The 19755-nt window shown below is 33.4% G+C and overlaps 1 long non-coding RNA gene and 1 pseudogene across 1 annotated transcript; one reads left to right on the forward strand and one right to left on the reverse strand.

Moving 5' to 3' along the window:
- The first annotated feature begins 327 nt into the window (after window positions 1-327).
- LOC120201891 lies at window positions 328-17047 on the forward strand. Its single transcript, XR_005523686.1, has 3 exons — window positions 328-339; window positions 6819-6824; window positions 16787-17047. It is a non-coding gene; the product is annotated as an uncharacterized LOC120201891 (long non-coding RNA).
- Window positions 11555-18590, reverse strand: LOC120201889 (annotated as a pseudogene).
- Window positions 18591-19755: the final 1165 nt, after the last annotated feature.

Genomic DNA, 19755 nt, shown 5'->3' on the forward strand with positions numbered 1-19755 from the left:
AATATCCCAATATAAAACCCTGAGGACCCTGGGTATTCGAGTAAAATACGTGCACCGTAGTGCTAAACCTGCACTAAGCTTACGCCATAGTGCTAATCCGGATATGACACATAAGGTCGTGCCCACCACCTACACTAGGTTTACACTCTAGTGCTAATCCAGACATGATACATAAGGTCGTATCCTCCTTCCCGCACTTAGTTCCCTTACACACTATAGTGCTATTATAAATGTGCAACTGATATACTCTATGACATGCCAGTTATACCATGTCCCTCAATGACTTGATTGGGCATATAGTCTATTTTATTCAATCCATCCATGTCAAAGTATATTATCGTAATTTAACCTTAGGCATTTCATACCCGAAATAACATTCAGATTTAGAAATTCTAAAACCATTTTGAAACCACCTCAAAAGAAATCAAACCGATTAGATTTGAAGAAGATAATGTTTCAGAGAATTTATGAACCTTAGGGACTATATTGCAAATGTTGAAATCATAATGACCATTTAAAAACATTTATTATTTATTATTAATTAACGGCTTTAACCTACGAGATATCACATTTTTTCAACTATAAGCTCACAGATTTACTCTCTAAGGTTTGATTTTTCAACCAAAAATATGTTACACTGAATAAGCTCCAACCCAAAACATGATTGCACTAAACAAGTTCCAACCTAAAATATGGTTGCAACCTAAAATGTAACATCTCTACCCCGTATACGTTCTCGTATACAAGCTATAGATGTCACATCAATCATATAAAACATATATTGTTCAAAGTCGATATATTTTTATACTATTTATCATATTTAATATCACTATATTAAATAAGTACCAACATTTATATTACAAAACCCTATTTAAAACATATATTAGAGTAGTTAAAATATTTATATTTTACATGCCACTACATATACAAAATATTATAATAGGTATCCTTTTTTATTTAGATGGTAGCTTGATTTTTCCTAGGTAATGTCGAACTGCCTCCTACTTCGCAGTCTTTTCCTTTCATTTCCCTACATGTGAATCAATCACACGCTAAACATTTACTTAGTGAGGCATCAATAAAATTAAATTAAATAAAACAAAACAATATACTAAATATTATATAAAAATTACATATTTAAAAATAAATAAAATAACAATTAAAATGCATAAAAACTAAACTATTCAAAATAATTCACGTAAAACATGTAAGAATAAAACAAGTACTCGAGTAACTCATACTTTCCATATTTAAATCATATAAACTCTTATTAATTCATACTTGTAATTATAATATTAAGTATCTGAGTCTCGTTGAGTGTGCACGCTATATGCACTTAAAAGTGCCTCGTAGAATTGCAACATAGGTGCCATATAAACTCGTATATCATATAGTCACTCCACCTCATGGCATGCCATTTGTACCTCAAACTCTCGAATATACACATTAGGCTTTTATTAAAATTATAACATTCACATGCAAATTCCTTCGAACATATAGCTAAAATAAAATATCAAAAGAGTGTGTTTCATGAAATTCATATTTAAAAGCATCTAAACTCGGTATAATGAAATTATAAAAATATAATTTCTAAGTACGTTAAAAAAATGTTTCTCTTAAATAATCGAGGTCGACTCATCGCAAGTCTTCCTTATCGTATAAATATATAAAATAAGTTCGACGCACTCACCTTTGCCTCACTAGTAAATCTTAGTGTCGGTTTTCTTTCACTCCGGTCCTTTATCTCTTTTTTTTGTTCTATTTGACTTGATTTTCAATCACAATCTTTCAGAGAATTAATTTGTACGACAAATAAAACTTCAAGATATATGTTAGTATCTAACTAACATATAAATATGCATTTACCTAAAAAAAACAACCATAATATATTCGATAATAATTTCTATAATTTAATCAATTATATCTCTTCTCCTCAAATTAATCCCTTCATGATCACTTTCAATCCTAAATTAATCACCATATTCACCATTCTTCACAACTTCCAACTTAGTACTTCAACTTTATATTTTTATCATTTCATCACTAGTCTTTTCCCAAGCCTTCAAATTGATCCTTAATCTCATACCATTTTTGAATTTAACCCCAATTCAATATTCTAACAAAATTTCCAGCACAATACTTAAATTTTCAAAAACTCACATCTTAATCCTTTAATTTCCCAAACTTTGCAAAATAGTCTCATAAACTTAACATTACTTCAACTTGATCCAAAACTTAATTCCAATCACATGAAATCATTCCTACATCCATTCTAAGCCTTATAGAAATTTTTGTATAATTTTTCCTATTTTTCTTCCTTAAGGCCAAAAATTTTAAAAAATATTCTTAATAGTCTCCAACTTTGTTTCAACCTTGATTTCTTCACCTACAACTCATTTCCATTCATTCTAATCATTCTCACATTAAAAACAAATCAAACTCAACAATTTCCCATAAATCCTCTACATAACCAAATCTTCCAAGTTTTTCCCTTAGTGATTTTTAATCAACTTTTAAACTTGTTTCCATAACACTCCTAAAATCAAAATCCAATCTTATTTCATTGATTTATCACCTCCCCTTCAACAACCATAAAACTCCACTTCCAGGGTTTCAAATTGCGGACCGAAAATGTGATAGCGGTCGTGATATTGCGGTAGCGCCGCCATCCGAAATTGGTTTTCATGATTTTTGTGGTGGGTAATAGATTCACACTAATAGCGATCCATCGTGCCCGCAATTTAACATTTAACGATAAATAACGTCGATAACGGGACGCTATCCCCGTTATTCAACTGTGACTTCAAAAAAAAAAGAACAAGCAAGGGAGGCCAAAGAGAAAGAGATGTGCTCAATTGACCAAACTTCGGCCGTGGCCCGTGAGAAAATAAACGATTAAAGAGTGGAGGCCAAAGAAGAAACAGGGGTAGAGATGAGGAGTCAAAAACTAGAGAAAAAATAAAGTATGAAACCACTGCACTGGAGCGGTTGCTTCCTCTATTTTACGTGGATTGAAAAAATCATAGAATAAAAGAGAATTTTGGTTTAATATAATGATCTGGTGAAACCTATTTGATCCATTTGTTTTGGGGAAGGAAAAGAATATGGTGGGATGAAGCAGTGAGAGAATGAGGTAGGAGATGGCTAGAGAAGGCATAGGACTGAATTGCGGTGGTTTGGGTCACTTAACTTTCAATTCTTTTTAATTAGGATAAACTATATAAATCATCACTTAACTTTCTATTCTCTCATATTTTCTCACTGAAATTTAATTTTTTTTAATATACTCATTAAACTTTCAGGTTGCTACTATTTTAGTCACTCCTTAACATTATAATTATAATTATTATGTTTTAGGGTAAATTTTGTGAAATTTTAAAAAAATTCATGACCGCGACACCCCCAGTAAACGTGATGGTATCCGCTATATCTGCAACCACGATAAATGCAATGCGACTGAAAACGCGACCGCGAAAGCTATTTAAATCCCTGCCCATTTCACTCTTTATGCATGAAATCATGCAAAAGTTATACCAAAGGAAAGATAATTTAGTAGAGAACATTTTCTTATTTCACACTTTAGTCCAAATTCGAATTAAAATGGACCAAAATTGAAGAAAACACAAACTTAACTTTTTGGCTATGGAGTCACGACAGTAGCTGAAGAACAGAAGATGAGTTCACGAAAATTCTAAGAAAAAATCTCCCAATTATTAACTTTTAAAACTAATTAAATGAATTTTTATTCCTTTTGGGCCAAAAACCAAAATTACCATTAATGAATTCCCAAAATTACACCCATGTCACTCCTTCATCTCCATTTTAGTATTATTAAATAGTTATAAAATTATCATCTCTCAATTTTTTGACCCTCCAATTTTCCAAAATTTCATTTTAGTCACTAAATTGCACTATTTCACTTTATAGCATTTTTCGTCAAATTCCACCAATCCAACTTAAATTCCACTAATTAAAAATATTCATATAATTTTCCAACCCAATTCTACATTCCTTCAAATTTTTGTAATCTTCTGATTCGATCCGGTTATTCGAATAATATATTGATCATTGTCATTTAATAAACTTGTATGCATACTCCATATCAAAATTCTGAAACCCACTAAACTAATTGTCTTGAGATAAACTACTAATTAACAAATCAAAAATTTAACTTTTGAAAGTTTACATTTTGTCTTTAAACTTTTACAACTTTACACTTTAGTCTCTAAATATTCAAAATTTACATTCTAGTCACCAGTTCAAACTTTGGGATATTATAATTCTCCCCCTCTTTTGAAAATTCATCCTAGAATTTTGTAACAAACTCTTGATACTCAATTGATAACTGTTATTGTAAGCGAATTTTGCCAAAGGCAAATACTTTTCCCAAGATCACTTGAATTCTATCACACACGCCCTTAGCATATCTTCTAAAACTAGAATAGTCCGCTTGGACTGACAATCTGTCTGAGGGTGAACAGTTGTGCTAAAGTTCAATATAGTACCTAAGGCTTCATGTAAAGAATTCCAAAACCTCAAAGTGAACCTTGGTGTTAATGGTAGACCCATTATGAAATACATCGTAACTTTCTCCCATTTCCATTGAGGAATAGAGATCGGTTGTAAAAGTCCTAAAGACACTTGATGTTCAGTTTTCATTTGTTGACAGGTTAAACACTTTGCAACAAACTCTGTAATAGTTATTTTCATGCATGGACACTAATATCGGCTCTTTAAATCTTGATACATCTTGTTCCCTCCTAGATGCAGAGTCAACGTGCTAAAATGTGCTTTAGAAAGTATATTTTTCTTCAACTCTTCATCATTTGGAACACATACTTGGTCTCTATAGTATAAACATCCATCAGACTCTATTTTAAATTCTTTAATTTCACCTCTTTCCATTTGTTTCATTCTCGCTAAACACTTTTCATCTATCCTTTATAACTCCTTTATTTGGTCAATTAACAAAGGCTTTAACTTTAATTCAACAATCAAAGCACCATCTTTCTTTAAAAATAATTGGACATCTAACGCGCGTAAAGCTGAGAAAGTCTTTCTACTTAGTGCATTAACAACCACATTAGCTTTCATTGGGTGATAATCTATTGTGGCATCATAATCTTTAAGGAGCTCTATCAATCTCCTCTGTCTCAAGTTAAACTCCTTTTGAGTTAATAGATACATTAGACTTTTGTGATTAGTGTAACATCCCAAAACTAGAGCAAGTGTCTAAAATAGAAGTTTTAAAAATTTGAAGTCTAATTTTAAAAGATCTAAAAGTTCAGAGACTTAATTAGGAATATTTTGAGGATTATTTGGTAAATATGTAAGGAAGAAAGGGTAAATTGGTCTTTGCAAACAAAAAATTTTATTATCTCTTTATAAAAGAGATAACCACGTGTAAATGAGAAAGAAAATTCTGAAGAGATGGGGTTCAGTTTCTTCTTCTTCCTGTGTCTTCATGTATAAGGTGAGTTGGATTTAATTTGCTTGTTTCTTCAATCCTATGGTTTCTTTTGATTCTCGAGTGATAAGAAAGAGTAAGGGAAGATTTATGGTGACCTAAAACTCCAAAATAAACAAGTTATAAGAGATTAAGTAAAATGACTTTTTAAGTGAATTATTGAAATAGAAGGAGTTAACAGAATTTGAAGTTAAATTTGACTTGTCAAAGGGTTAATTAAGAAGTTAGAGGTGATAGAATTAAATTAAGAACATATGGAAAATTTGATGAAATTCTTTGATTCAATAATTATGGTGAATTATGAGGGATAATGGAGTGTTATAGTGTTATAAGAAGGTTTACATATATATAGATGAGTTTTAAGGAATAAGGAGGGGTTAATAAGTAGAATTTGAGGACAAAGTAAGAATTTTCAGGCTCAAATGGAATTTCTGGGTTGTATGCATCGATGCATCTTCAATGTGTATCGATGCACTCTCAAATAAATGAACATCGAATGCAATTAGTGCATTGATGCATAAGGAGTGCATCGATGCACCCCGTTAAGATTGAAACATCGAAGGTGATTTGTGTACCGATGCATGGGTAGTACATCGATGCATATGTTAAGGGATGTATCGATACACTGTAGAATGTACCGATGCACTTCAAGGGAAAATAGAATTAGACCTTTCTTTTGGTCTAAGAAATGATAGATTAGAATATATCAATTGGATACTGATATATATCAATGTATGATTATATAGATATCGAGCACGAACAAGTTCCGGTAATACTATCAAGTTAAGATTCGATCGAAAGAAAGGAATCATAAATGGGATTAAAACTTAGTGAGGCCAAGGTGAGTGCAATTTAATTTGTGCTTATGCTATAGAAGAATATTGGCTTGCGATGAGCCAGTGACGGAGTTACTATGGTAAGAAGTAACTCTTAAAATGTTATTGTATGTGACATGATTTACATGATTATATGTATATGTAATATGAATTACATGAAATGTATGTATGCTTGATTATATGAGTGTATATGTTAAATAATAGATGTGAGTACATGTTAGTGTGATTGTGAATAGGTAGAAAGAAAACAAGTGATGATATAAGAATCTATTATAAGACATATGATATGAGTTTATATGTGCTATGTGATAAGGATATAGAGAATGAAATGAATACGTGATAATGAGATATGAGAATATACAAGAAAGTCATATGATATAAGATCAATGATTATACGTACATGTGATACGTGACAGAAAATAAGAGATATGTGTTTATAAGAGAAATTATATGAATAATTGATGCGATTATGTGAACTGTCATAAATGATAATGCCCATGTTATTGATATGAGAGATAGTGGTATAGTTGGCATGCCAAGAGTTGAGGGTTACCTATGTCTTTCGAGACATATGGATAGTATACCTATGTTCTAAGGAACATATGAACAGTTTACTTAGGTTCTTCGGGACCTATGGACAGTTACCAAGGTTCTTTATGACCTCTGGATAGGTCCTACGGGACAATTATACGAGCTGTGGTGACAACATAGTGGTGACAACATAGTGGTGACAGCATAATGGTGCACAACCTCAATATACTCACATACCTTAAGTTCTCACATATGTACATGGGCTCACAAAGAGATAACAATAAATATATATATTACATGTAAAGTATATGCTTTTGTAATATGAATTGCATTATATGATTATATGATGATGTGTGTATTGCTTGGTTAAATGAATCATATTTGGATTAAAAGAATAGACATACGAGTATATGATTATAAGACATAAATGATAAGAATATGGATAGTGGAATAAGGTTAGTAATGAAAATTGTGTGAGATATGTATATGTGTATATTACATTGTATGTAATGTTATATTGTTTTGGTATGACATCATGAGATGATGTGTTCCTGCATGTTTAAATAATTAGAGTTCTTTTATAAATATAATGTCTCACTAAGTCATATACTTAGCGTGTGATTGTTTCACACATAGGTTACAAAAAGCGAGAAGAGAAGCGAAGAAGAACAAGACAAGTCAGCATCCCCCTTACAAAATTTCAGATCAGAAAATAGATGATTTAAATGTATTTGGTTATTTTGAATATAGTTGGCATGTACTAATTGATTGAGTTGAATATGCTCTGAATGATTTGTAAAACAATCTGATAGTATTAATTACTGTAAAGTAATTATTTTCTCAAATGAGAAAATTAAGATTTTAGTGTCTTTGTAAAGAACAGAGTTTTGAAAAGTTAATGTGACACCTCGAACTCGGATCCGGGTCGGATACGGGTTGGGGGTGTTACAATTAGTATAAATATAACATCGCTCACCATATAAATAATGACGTCATATCTTCAGTGCAAACATCATCACCCACTAACTCAAGATCATGTGTCGGATAATTTCTTTCATATGGCTTAAGCTGTCTCGAAGCATAGGCTACCACCTTTCTATCTTGCATCAAAACGCATCCCAAACCATTATGAGAAACGTCGTTATAAATCGTATAGTCCTTGCACTAGCACTAGAGCCTCCGTTAGAACCTTATTTAAGGATTCAAAACTCTCTCGGCATTAGTTCGTCCAAATGAATGGTACATCTTCCCTCAACAACTTTGTCAATAGAGAGGCAATCATCGAAAAGTCCTTTACAAATCTTCGATAATATCCAGCTAATCCCAAGAAACTCTGTACTTCAGAAACATTTCTTGGAACTTTCCAATCTATAATAACTTTAATCTTCTGAGGATCCACTCGAATCCCCTCTACAGATACTACATGTCTAAGGAATGCAATCTCTGACAACCAAAATTCACACTTCGATAGCTTAGCATACAACTTTTTGTCCCGAAGTGTCTGGAGAACGATGCGTAAATGAGCATCATGCTCTTCCTTGGTCTTTGAATAAACCAGAATGTCATCAATAAATACAACCACAAACTGATCCAAATATGGCTGGAATACTCGGTTCATAAGATCCATGAATATTGCTGGAGCATTAGTCAAACCAAACGGCATCACTACAAACTCGTAGTGTCCGTACCTAGTCCGAAATGTAATCTTTGGAATATATTCTTCTTTAATCTTTAGGTGATGGTACCTATATCGAAGATCAATATTTAAAAAATATTGCCGCACCTTTTAACTGATCAAACAAATCATCAATCCTTGAAAGAGGACACTTTTTCTTTATAGTCATCATGTTTAGTTGACGGTAGTTTATGTATAATCGCATATATTCATCTTTCTTCTTTACAAACAACACGAGTGCTCCCCAACGTGACATACTCGGCCTGATGAATCCCCGATTCAATAATTCTTGTAATTGAACCTTTAACTCTCTAAGTTCTGTTGGAGCCATACGGTATGGAGCCATCGATATTGGAGTAATACCCAAAAATACTTCAATTTTATAGTCCACCTCTCTATTAGGAGGTATACTGGTAGTTCATCTGAGAAGACATCTGGGTACTCTCTAACAATGAAAATATATTCCAATCTAACTTCAGAAGTTCGAGTTTTCAACTCGTTAGCTAAGAATGTCTGACACCCTTGCAACAACAGTTTCTTAGCAGAAACGAATGATATCACATTAGACAAAGGATTTACTCTCTCTCCGACTACTATCACCTCTATACCTTCTGAGTTTTTTTAGTATTAATCATTTTAGATGACAATCCACTATATCATGGTAAAAAGATAACCAATCCATACCCAAAATTATTCCAAATTCCTCGAAAGGTAACTACATCAATTTTGTACTAATGTACGAGTGTGAAGAGTCAGGGTCAATCAAAACAAGCACATATTCATCAAAGAGATAAAAGGTACCTACAATAATCTCTGGATCATATCGGTCCTCCATAGTCTTGATGTTATATACTCTAGTTGTGGTCCGCCCTCCAGTCTGTGCAGTAGATTCTAACAAAGTAATATGTTTACCTCTGCCTCGACCTCTTTGAGTGTTGCTACAAATTTCTCATAATGCACTAATTTCTCTCCTGACATCAGAGGGAAATCTTGAATATAGTGTCCTGATTCACCGCATCAGAAACAGGCTCATGTGACAACTCTGCATACCCCAGTGTGATTTCTTCCACAAAGTTGATAAGGTAACATCTGACTCTGACTCTATTGTGAAGATTTGCATGCTCTTGCGGCCGCTGACTGAGTTTCTCTTCTTTTTCCAATACTAGTCACCATAGGATTTAAAGTAATGCCCTTAGATCTACCTGGAGGTCTGAATCCATAATCTCGACCCATTTTAGATTAAACAGTAGTATAAGATGTCCCCTATCTTTTTGCTAACTGAAACCTCTGTTCTGAAATTTTTTCATTATGGGCCCTTGAAATGTCGGCAACTCTAACGTCAGCATAAACTCCTTTAAACTTAGACGCATACATTCTGCAAACCACTCGCATCTATCTTTCTCAGTAGAGATCAACTTTGAAGCAAATCTACTTAACTTATTGAATTCACACTCGAACTCATAAATAGTGCATTTGCCTTGCTTTAAATTTAAAAATTGTTGTTTTATTTCCCGAATGAATTGTTTGCCAATATACTTGTTATTAAATTCCCCAAGGAAAAACTACCAAGTGACTTGCTCGGGAGGAACATGCATAATGGTATTTTTCCACCATATCCGGGTTGAACCTCGAAGCAAAGACACTACTCCATCTAATCTCTCATAGTCAGAGCAATGTAATCCATCCAACATTACTTTTACGTCATGCAACCAAAGATCAGCTGTCATTGGACCGTCGTTAGCTTCTTCCTTGAATTCAGGGGCTCCCAGACTCTTTAACTCTTTTGCAATAGACATCGAAGGAGATGGTGGTGTAAGTGGGGGAGGAGGTAGAGGAACAAGTTGATAATGCTGAAGAATAACCTCTAGCGCTTGCAAAAAAAAAATCCCCTGATCAGACACAGGCGCTTCCTGAGATGTCGGAGCTCCTTTGAAATTTTTTCGAGTTGAGTCGAGTCGAACTTTTGAGTTTCTGTTTAAATTTAATTGTAAATATTTATAATATTATGATATTATTTTATTCCAATTTAAATGGTTTTTTATAACCATATAAAATGTATATTTTTCTATATTTTTTCATATATGATATACAAATATTATACAAATTCGAGATACTCGACTCAAACTTAAAAATTAAACCACTAATTACTAAAAATATTATGAAATATTTTTAGAAATTCTTCAAAAAAATAAAAAAATTTCTCATTTTTTCTTAAAAATACGTAATAAAAATCTTAAACCCCAAACCCCTATTTCTAACCCCCCAATCTCAATTGCTATAAACGGTTATTATTTCAAAAATCCCTTGGAACTCATCATGTGAAGGTGACGAGTTCCAATTTGCCCACTGAAATCTGATCGTTGTTGTTACTCATTATCCAACGACTATAAATGGTTAGTTTTTTAAATTTCATGGTAATTCATTTTTTTTTAACTTTTAAATTATTTATTGAATTTTAAAAAATATATTTTCCATGGGAGGCGATGAGTCTCTTGAAATATATTATAATATTAGCTCATGTGGGGTTCATTGACATGAGATTATTAAAAATTATTTTTTAGGCAAACTCATTATATTGACGTGATGAGTTTGTCATGCATTGTGTATTTACCGTAGATTGCAAAATAAATTTCAAAGTGGCTTATATGGCCAATTAATTTTTTGGTCTGATGATCTGATCTAATGGGAAAAAAACCGTGGAACTCTTACAGAGTTGTGTAAATGGGCTTTATGATGACCAAAGAAATGGGCTGTTGAAACCTTTGCTTTTGTCTTGAAGAAGTGGCCGTTGGACCTTGAATTTATTGGGTCTCAGTTTTAATCCAACGTTAATTATTGGGCCCAAATATTTTTTTAAAATACAAAAACAGAACTCTCTGAATGTTATTTTTGTTCAGAATAAAGAATTAACAAACAAAAGGGCAAAAAAATCAATGGCAACACTCATTTTCCTACTTTGGCTGCAGCTTAGGTGGTCCCCATGCTTCGAATTTGGATATATATTTTATCTATGGTACTTTCTACATACAGAGAGATTAAACCAAAAGTCAATTCAACCTATGAAAGTCATGGATAATCCAACAATGCAAACTTTACTTGCAAGCTAATCTTACCACCCTCTTTCACTAGCTTGGCTGCAGTTACCAACCAATGTCCTGGTGCATCATGTGGACCGCGCACTAGCTCCGATATGTCAACATATCTTAGCAGTTTTACGGAGTGAACAGGTATGGGTGGACCATCAGGATATACACCTGAATTAAGGGCAGTTGGAGCCTGCTTTTGTTGTCCGGTGACCGTCCGTTGTGTAAAAGAGAAAGCCGTGCTAAGATTTGTGAGAAAATTGGCCTTACGAGAAGTTTCCGGTGCAGCTGCCCACTCAGTCTTCCTTATAGTGCAGTTGGGTATATGATTGTACATCAGACGGAGATGCAAAACTGTCTTCGGCCACTTTCCTTTGCAAAGGAGCTGTGCACCGGTTACTATAAAAACACCACTTGAAACTTCTTGCAACCAGTTAGGATCATGAGTGACGACAGATGTGCAAACATTCGAGTATCTCTTCCACCTGACCGGCACTAAAAATTGATCACTGGATTTATAGTCGTCTGAGCCTCGCCATCGGCATGGTCTGTCGGTTGTGGATATCATCATATTTGGAAGACTTGAGAGATGTTCCACATGCAATGCTAATCGGTTGCATTTCTTTCCATCCAAGTACAAACGGAGGCCAACAACAGGTTTTAGATCACTTGAAACCTGCAATTGTATGAAATATGTAAACTTGTTTTAATCGTAAAAAGAGAGAACTAGACTGAAATATGGCTGCAAGGAATTTAAAACTTGACAGAACCTTGGAGTGGTCAAGCAATTTAAACTTATATTTCCATACATGCCAACATATACATGTCTACATGGACTAGAAAGGCAAAACTCCATACAGATACGTACATAAAACCAGACAAATTTCACCAAAGCTCCATGTTTAAAAGATCTTTCTTCATATTTTAACTTAAAGGATACTGATGTGTTTTGTACCATACATATGCAAGTCATACTTGCCAATGCCATACTCCTACTGGTTTCAAGTATAACTGCTGCAGTAATATTAAACTTTTAGGATTGCTGACTGTAATTATATTCTGCAATTTTAAATTATATTCTGCATTGCTGACAGTAATGAGTTACTGCATTTCCCCCTTGACTTAAGGAATTATATATTTTGGATCCTACGAGGCTTATGTTTTAATGGTAACGGAAAGCACAATAATGCTGGTGACAAGACCATATGATGAGGAAATTAAATAAACCTGATAAGCAGGCTATTAGAGGATAATGCTTTAATTACCTGCGTACAGCTGACGTGTATCTTAGGGCCCAAGAAAGCGAATTTCAGGGAAGGGAAAGAAGATTTTTTCCTCTGATGCCTAAGAGGCAGCTCGCAGAACATAGGAGCCCATTGTCGTGGAACTTGAAACTCCAAGAAATAACGTAAATCCTCTGGAGCAGGCTTGTCTTCACACAGATTCAGCAAGTTGAAGAAAATTATTATCACATAAAACTAGAAATATAAAAAAGTATATCAAGATTAAATGATCTGTAAAATGATAGTTAAAAATAACAATCCTAAAGTCCTCAAACAGCCAGTAATTACGCCAAATTTTCATTTTTCCTCAGTCTTTTTTTTTTCTTTTTCTTTTTTCTAAGTTGCCTACATTTTATTTCATTTTGTGATAAAGTAAAATGTTAGAACACATTTTTTGCTAAATTCCTTGACATGTCACTCCAGACAACAGGATATGACTCATGTTTTTTCGCAGTGGGGACACAACAGAGGGAAATTCCTTCCCTTGGATCTTGAAGCACTTTCTCCCCAACTAAACAAACCTTAAACTTCAACATCACACAAAATATAAACAATTGCAAAAGTAAGAAATTAACAAACTCTCCAATTGACTTTGAACACACATAAATGTATTTATTTTTTATTTTTATGCTTAGGAAAAATAAGAATTTTAACCAGATCCTAGTCCTACCCCCAAACTGTTGCTCTAGCCAAGTTATGTAGTTAATTTTATTATAAGGGAAGGATTCCAACCATCTTTAAAATCATATTTGAAGCATAAACCTAGAACTGAAGTTATCCCCATAGATTAAGCTCAGCAATTCTTACAACGAAGATACAAGTTGATCGCATGGCTAAGATACCCGCTTCCTGGAATCCCAGTCAGAAGAGAAGTAATTGGAACAAACTTGAACAAAATTCCTTCTGGTTTAGCCGGTACAGTCTGGAGCCAGTTGGAATGACTATGCAAGAACACAGTTCCTCCTCTTTTTGATGAAATGATAGTGAGTCCCTATTAAGGTGAAAATAAATAATTATGGATTTTAATAATTAAAACAAAAATGACGTAGAATAACATTCAAATTCTTGACTCACATCTTTCCGTGATGTTTCTGCAATGCTGGCCAGCTGCAATGAGTTTGACTGCAAAATGTGGTTAAAGACCTCCGGCATCTACAAAATAAATGGAATTTAGAAAACTAAAATTGGTGTTTACAAAAGAAAAAAAGAGCTCTTAAGTTTCAATGACATTTTAATACTTTTTGTTTGCCGTCTCTTGTTTTTCTGGGTAGTAATGAAGGGCTTTTCCCATCTGAAAACATAACATCTCCAAGATCCTCCAAATACCCTCTGAGCTCAGAAGAAGGAACTGTTGAGGAATAGTTCTGTCGGATACATAGCAAATCTTGACCTCCAATAGCCATGCCGACTATCATGTGTGTCCCATATGTTTGTATGAACCTGCCTAATATAATTTGTTAGATATGTACTACACGAAACCAATAATAATGACCCTTAAGATGCCAAGCAACAAAAATTATTCAGGTTCTTCCAAGCATCTAAATTTTGCAAATTTGGATACAGTATTGCATGACAGAAACCTTGATCAGTAGGAAATTTACTCACTCGTATATTTGTATGTGTATATATATGGATTCTCCAACCAACTTAATTTACCATTGGAAAGTGATGAGCTAACCAAAATTTTGGTGATAAACCTCTTAAGCATTCCTGTTTTAGTTTAAACTTCATATATGTTGTCATGAAGAAGAAAGAACACTAAATATGATAAATCATGTAGGACAGCTAGTGGTGGTGGCATACTGTCTGAATGTTAGGTTTCTGAGGACTCCTATCACAGATACAACCTTACAAAAGATGGGAAACTATTACTGAAAAGACAAAGTCAAGGATTTAAAAAGCTATTTTCGGCCTGTACTGGTACTATGAACAGAACTCATCAACTGTTAATTAACGTTAATGTTGGAAGTTAATGGCTACTTTGATCTGAGGTTGGATAGAGCATGGTACACAGAATTCAAACTGAAAGGTTATGGTAGAGGATAGAATGCACCCATGTTAAATCTCGTGATCAATCAAAAGAATTGCACTACTTTGGGAGCAAATCAGTGAGGGAGTAATATTTATAGACCAAAAGTATTTCACGAGAAAGCTGAAAAAGAAGTATAATTTATCTCTTTCATCATCTCTTACTTTATATAGTTATTTATGCTATACTTTTTCAAGCATCAAGCCATATGGTCAACCTAACCAGTTCATAACCACGTTATGAACCAAGAGACGGTTTCTACTTTCTTTTCTTGTTCTATTGCGTGGGGGCATATGGGTAAGGTTCTTAAGCTTATGGAACCTCTCTACGGTTCTTCCGGTGGATTCTAATGTCTTTTTATCTTCTTGGGGAAGTCTAGCTCCAAAATCTACTATATGGAACTTTATTCCGGGTGCTGTCTCGTGGTCAGTATGGAAGTAAAGAAACCAAATGATTTTCGAGAATGGATGTACAGATCGAAAATAGTTGTTTTTTATTTCTAGATATAGAGTGACTGCGTGGTTTTCGGCGAAATTCCCTAATTTTCCAGTTCTCCTAGATTGTCTTGTTGGTGATCCGAAGTTGGTTGATGCAAGCAATCTGTCCATGAGGATTAATCTGTTAAAGGTCTCTTGGTGTCCCCCGCCCTTAGGTTTCTTCAAAATTAATGTGGATGGGGCTGTGACAAGTGATTGGAATAGCAGTGAAAATGGTGGTATATTGAGAAATGAAGAGAGCAAGATTTTGGGTTCTTTTTCGGAACCTACGAGTTCAGGTCCTCCTATACTAGTTGAATTGAAGGCCATTCAAATTAGTTTAGTTTTGTTTGTGGAATCAGAATGGTGTGGTAAGGGTCGGTTAATCATAGAGACCGATTCAGAGATTGCAGTCAAGTGGATTAAGACTCCCGAGGTATGTCCTAATGTGTTCTCACAGCTGGTTAAGGAAATTAGCAGTGATGTATTGGAATATAGTGTTATTATAAGGTCTGTAAGAAGGGTTGTAAGTTGGGAGGCTGACGGTTTGGTTAAGTCGGGTATAGGGTAATTGTTTAGTAATTTTATGTTTGGATGGTGTGTTTGTAGGGTGGGTTGAGATTAAGTAGGTGGGTGGTGTTTTGTAACAGTCTGTTGATGTATGAGGTGTAATTTCTTTATGGAATAAAATTTTTAGGCACTCTTTTCCTCCTTCCAATGTATGCTGAGGTACTTATGTACAACGACGGGTATGAAAGGGTTTTTAATGAGACCTAGTTTCTTATAAAAAAAATAACCACGTTTAATTATGCAGAACCGGTAATATAATTCCTTTAATACAGGCAATACTAATAAAATATACGGTTGGAAATATTCATTCTTCATATTTCTAAAAATCATGCAAACAGTCTCCACATAATCCATACGATTTCTCATTGATATATAATGATCAAAATGCCAAGAAATTGCAAAGCCAGTTCATCGGAAAGATACCTAGACAATGCTGCCGGATCCCAGTGAGATGGAACAGATTTCTTAATGCTATCATGTAGATGCTGTAAGGTGTAAATGGTATAACGAAATAAAGTAACCATCAAAAGCAAGATTTTTGGTGTCTGCAGCATCATGAAGCCAGTCTCCACTCAAATCAAAAATAGTGTTAAGATAGCCTGAAGGAACTTTTCCTTGTATTGAAGACTTCTGATTAAGTAACTCAGACATCTGCACGAGAAGATTTGGGAGCAAAGATAAGGTACAACATTGATACAATATCAATAAATTTATTTAAACCTCTATAAATAATCTTTAGATAGTTTTCACATTAAACCTTGCCTTTAGTTCTTTTTCACTTTCTTCATCATTAAGGTTCGGGTAGAAATCCCTTTGAGATATTTTGACAATTGGAGTTTGAAGTATTTTAGATATCTGACAAATATCAGCTGTTATTATGAACTAGTAGAGTTCCTAGATCATGGAGCAGATATCAGGAACTCATGAATATTTTTCTTTATTTCTGGAATTGAGGTTCACTTCAAGTTTAACTTTTTAATATTTATTCATTGATTATCATAAACTTCAAACTCTGAAGCTTTTCCACTGTAGCAGTCCATAAATGATAATAATCAAAGGGCAACCATCTCCATGCTTATATATAAGAACTTCTACCACTGAATTTTCGCCGTTTTACCTACCATATTTCATTAAGTTCAGCACATCAACACTTGTGAACTCCATTTACAGGAAGATATTCACATAAAACATTACTAACTAGCATCAGATCATTTTTCATCTCATAGCATTCATATTCAAATGGACACATCATAATAAACATCAAAGATAAAATTATTCTTCATTTATATAACAGGAATAACTTTGAGCTCCAAAGAAAAATGCTCTTTAAAACGGGAAAAAAAAGGTGGAAACATTTTATCTCAACTCTACTGAAATTCAAAATCAATATTATTGCTAAAATTATGAACCAACACATAAAAATAAGAATAAAACATGTAAGCAAATTGTTCCTCGTCATCAATCGTCGCCACTAATAGAGAATTAAATAGAGATGAATTCTTGACCGAGCTCTAGACTTTCAACAAGGTTAGTCAACTCAAAATATGCTCATATCCCCTAAGCTTGAAGCTTATTTTAACAACAGAATCCACAGAAAAAAAAAAGGAAAAAAAAACTCGGGTAAAACCGTTTATAAGACATGAAAGGCAATCCTAGAATTCCACCCTTCAATATCACTATTTCTTTCCTTATTGATGTCAAACATCCCAGAAAAAGAAGAGGAACTCCAAATGGTGAAAGTTCCATGAATTTAATCAGATCCTTCCCACCTTCATCACATATATGGTTGTAAAAGAATTGTTAAAGAAAAATCTAATTATCCATACAAATACAACCCAACTTTCCTTTCCAACTTGTGTGTATGTGTGTGTATCTCAAATACAAATCCAATTATGCATGTAACCTAGCTTTGTTTTCCAAGAAACTTTGGAGTTTCAAAAAAGGTGCACTTAGTCAATAGAGTTGAAAATACTAATCTATCCACTTGTAACGAAAGGTACTCCACTTTTATCTCCACCACTTCCAAGGCTGGTTCGCCAGAAACTAATGCTTATAAGTTATAAAACATAAGGCATGGCTCTATTTTCAAAAATATACTTCAAATACATAGTCAAATTTTGTCTACTTATTCAATCCCGCTAATTTCGGCAACTATGGAGTTCGTAGAGTTTAAATTGGACACTTCAGACTGTTACTATGACCGATAGAAGTTTGAAGAGGGGGGGGGGAATTAAGATTTGCGTATCCAAAATAACCTCTCTATTATGATTTTAACACGATATTTGATCGAATAAAAGGTGGAAAAGAAAAGAAAACAGACCTGATTGAATTCAAGAACATCTGATTTGAATCGGATACGATCGCCTTTATCAAGACGAATATCTTGAGGAACGTCTTTGAGAGTAAAAGCACCTGGCAATACAATGTCTCTTTTATTGGTCTCATCAAGCACCACCAACCTCGTTCCTTTAGCATATTTCAACCTGAAATCCCCGCTAATATCAAATCCTTTTCCCAAAGCTTCCATAGCTCTTACCTCAATTGGCTTCTCAGTTTTCTCCATAACCATCCTTTTTCCTCTTCTTTTTTCCTGTATTATCCTAGCTCAAAGCTTTAAACAGCAGCAATTCCTTGAGAATTGGAGCTCCGGGGGTTTTTTCTTTTTTGAAAAAGAAAAGAAAAGGAGAGTATTTGTGCAAAATTTGACAGTCAGCTTCAGCATTGTACGCCACTTTAGATTACCATAAATAAAGACAAACACATGCTCTAGTAGGCATGAAGAGAAAAGATTCTTTTCTAACCTTTATTTTTTTCCAAAAAAAAAAAGGAGAGTGTGTACAAAATTTGACCGTCAGCTTCAGCATTGTACGCCACTTTAGACTACCATAAATAAAGACAAACACATGCTCTAGTAGGCATGAAGAGAAGAAGCTTCTTTTCTAACCTTTTTTTCATGATTTTTTGATGGAATAGTTGAAAATTGATGTGAATATTATTATAATATGATAATTTAAAAACTTCGAGACAGAGGGGGAGGAGATCGCATAGAGCTGAACAAAATATTTTTGGGTAAAGTATAAGTTTAGTACTCCAATTATCACTTCTATTTTATTTTGATCACTCAACTATTTTTAATTTCAAAATTATACTTAATATTATGTTTGGATTGCATTTTGATTTTTGATCAACCACAAGCAACATTTAAAAAAGTAATAGAACTACTGACATGAATTTTTTTAAAATTTTTACGATGATAACATGACATTGCCTTACAGGAACACATCAATACCACCGTTTATTTTTTAATATTGAGAGATTTAAATGAAACTAAAACGTAATATCAAGTATGACTTTGAGATAAATATACTTAAGTGACGAAACAAAATAAAAATTATAGTTGAGGTACTGAATGTGTAGTTTATCCAATAGTTTTTATTTGGTCTTTAATTTATTTTAGGGATTATTAAAAACTATGAAAAATAAATAAATAAATAAATAAAATAAAATAAAAGATTAAATTGAAAATGGGTGGGTTGGGTTGAAAAAGTGGGACTACGTGTTTTTGACATATCCTTACCTAAACTTTTCAAAGTCAACATTTACATGACCTACCTTCTTACATACAGCTAATTTTCTTCAAATAAAATATATAAATTTTCTGATTATAACAATATTAATAAATCATTAAACTATAGAAAATTATAAAATAATTACTAATAATTTTAAATAATTCTAAATTTCATTACAGTTAATATTTTCAATATAATAATAATTTATTTTAATTTAATTCTAATTTTTTAAAAAA

This window comes from Hibiscus syriacus, unplaced genomic scaffold (genome assembly GCF_006381635.1).
Source record: "Hibiscus syriacus cultivar Baekdansim isolate YM2019G1 unplaced genomic scaffold, ASM638163v2 tig00008013_pilon, whole genome shotgun sequence".
Lineage (NCBI taxonomy): Eukaryota > Viridiplantae > Streptophyta > Magnoliopsida > Malvales > Malvaceae > Hibiscus > Hibiscus syriacus.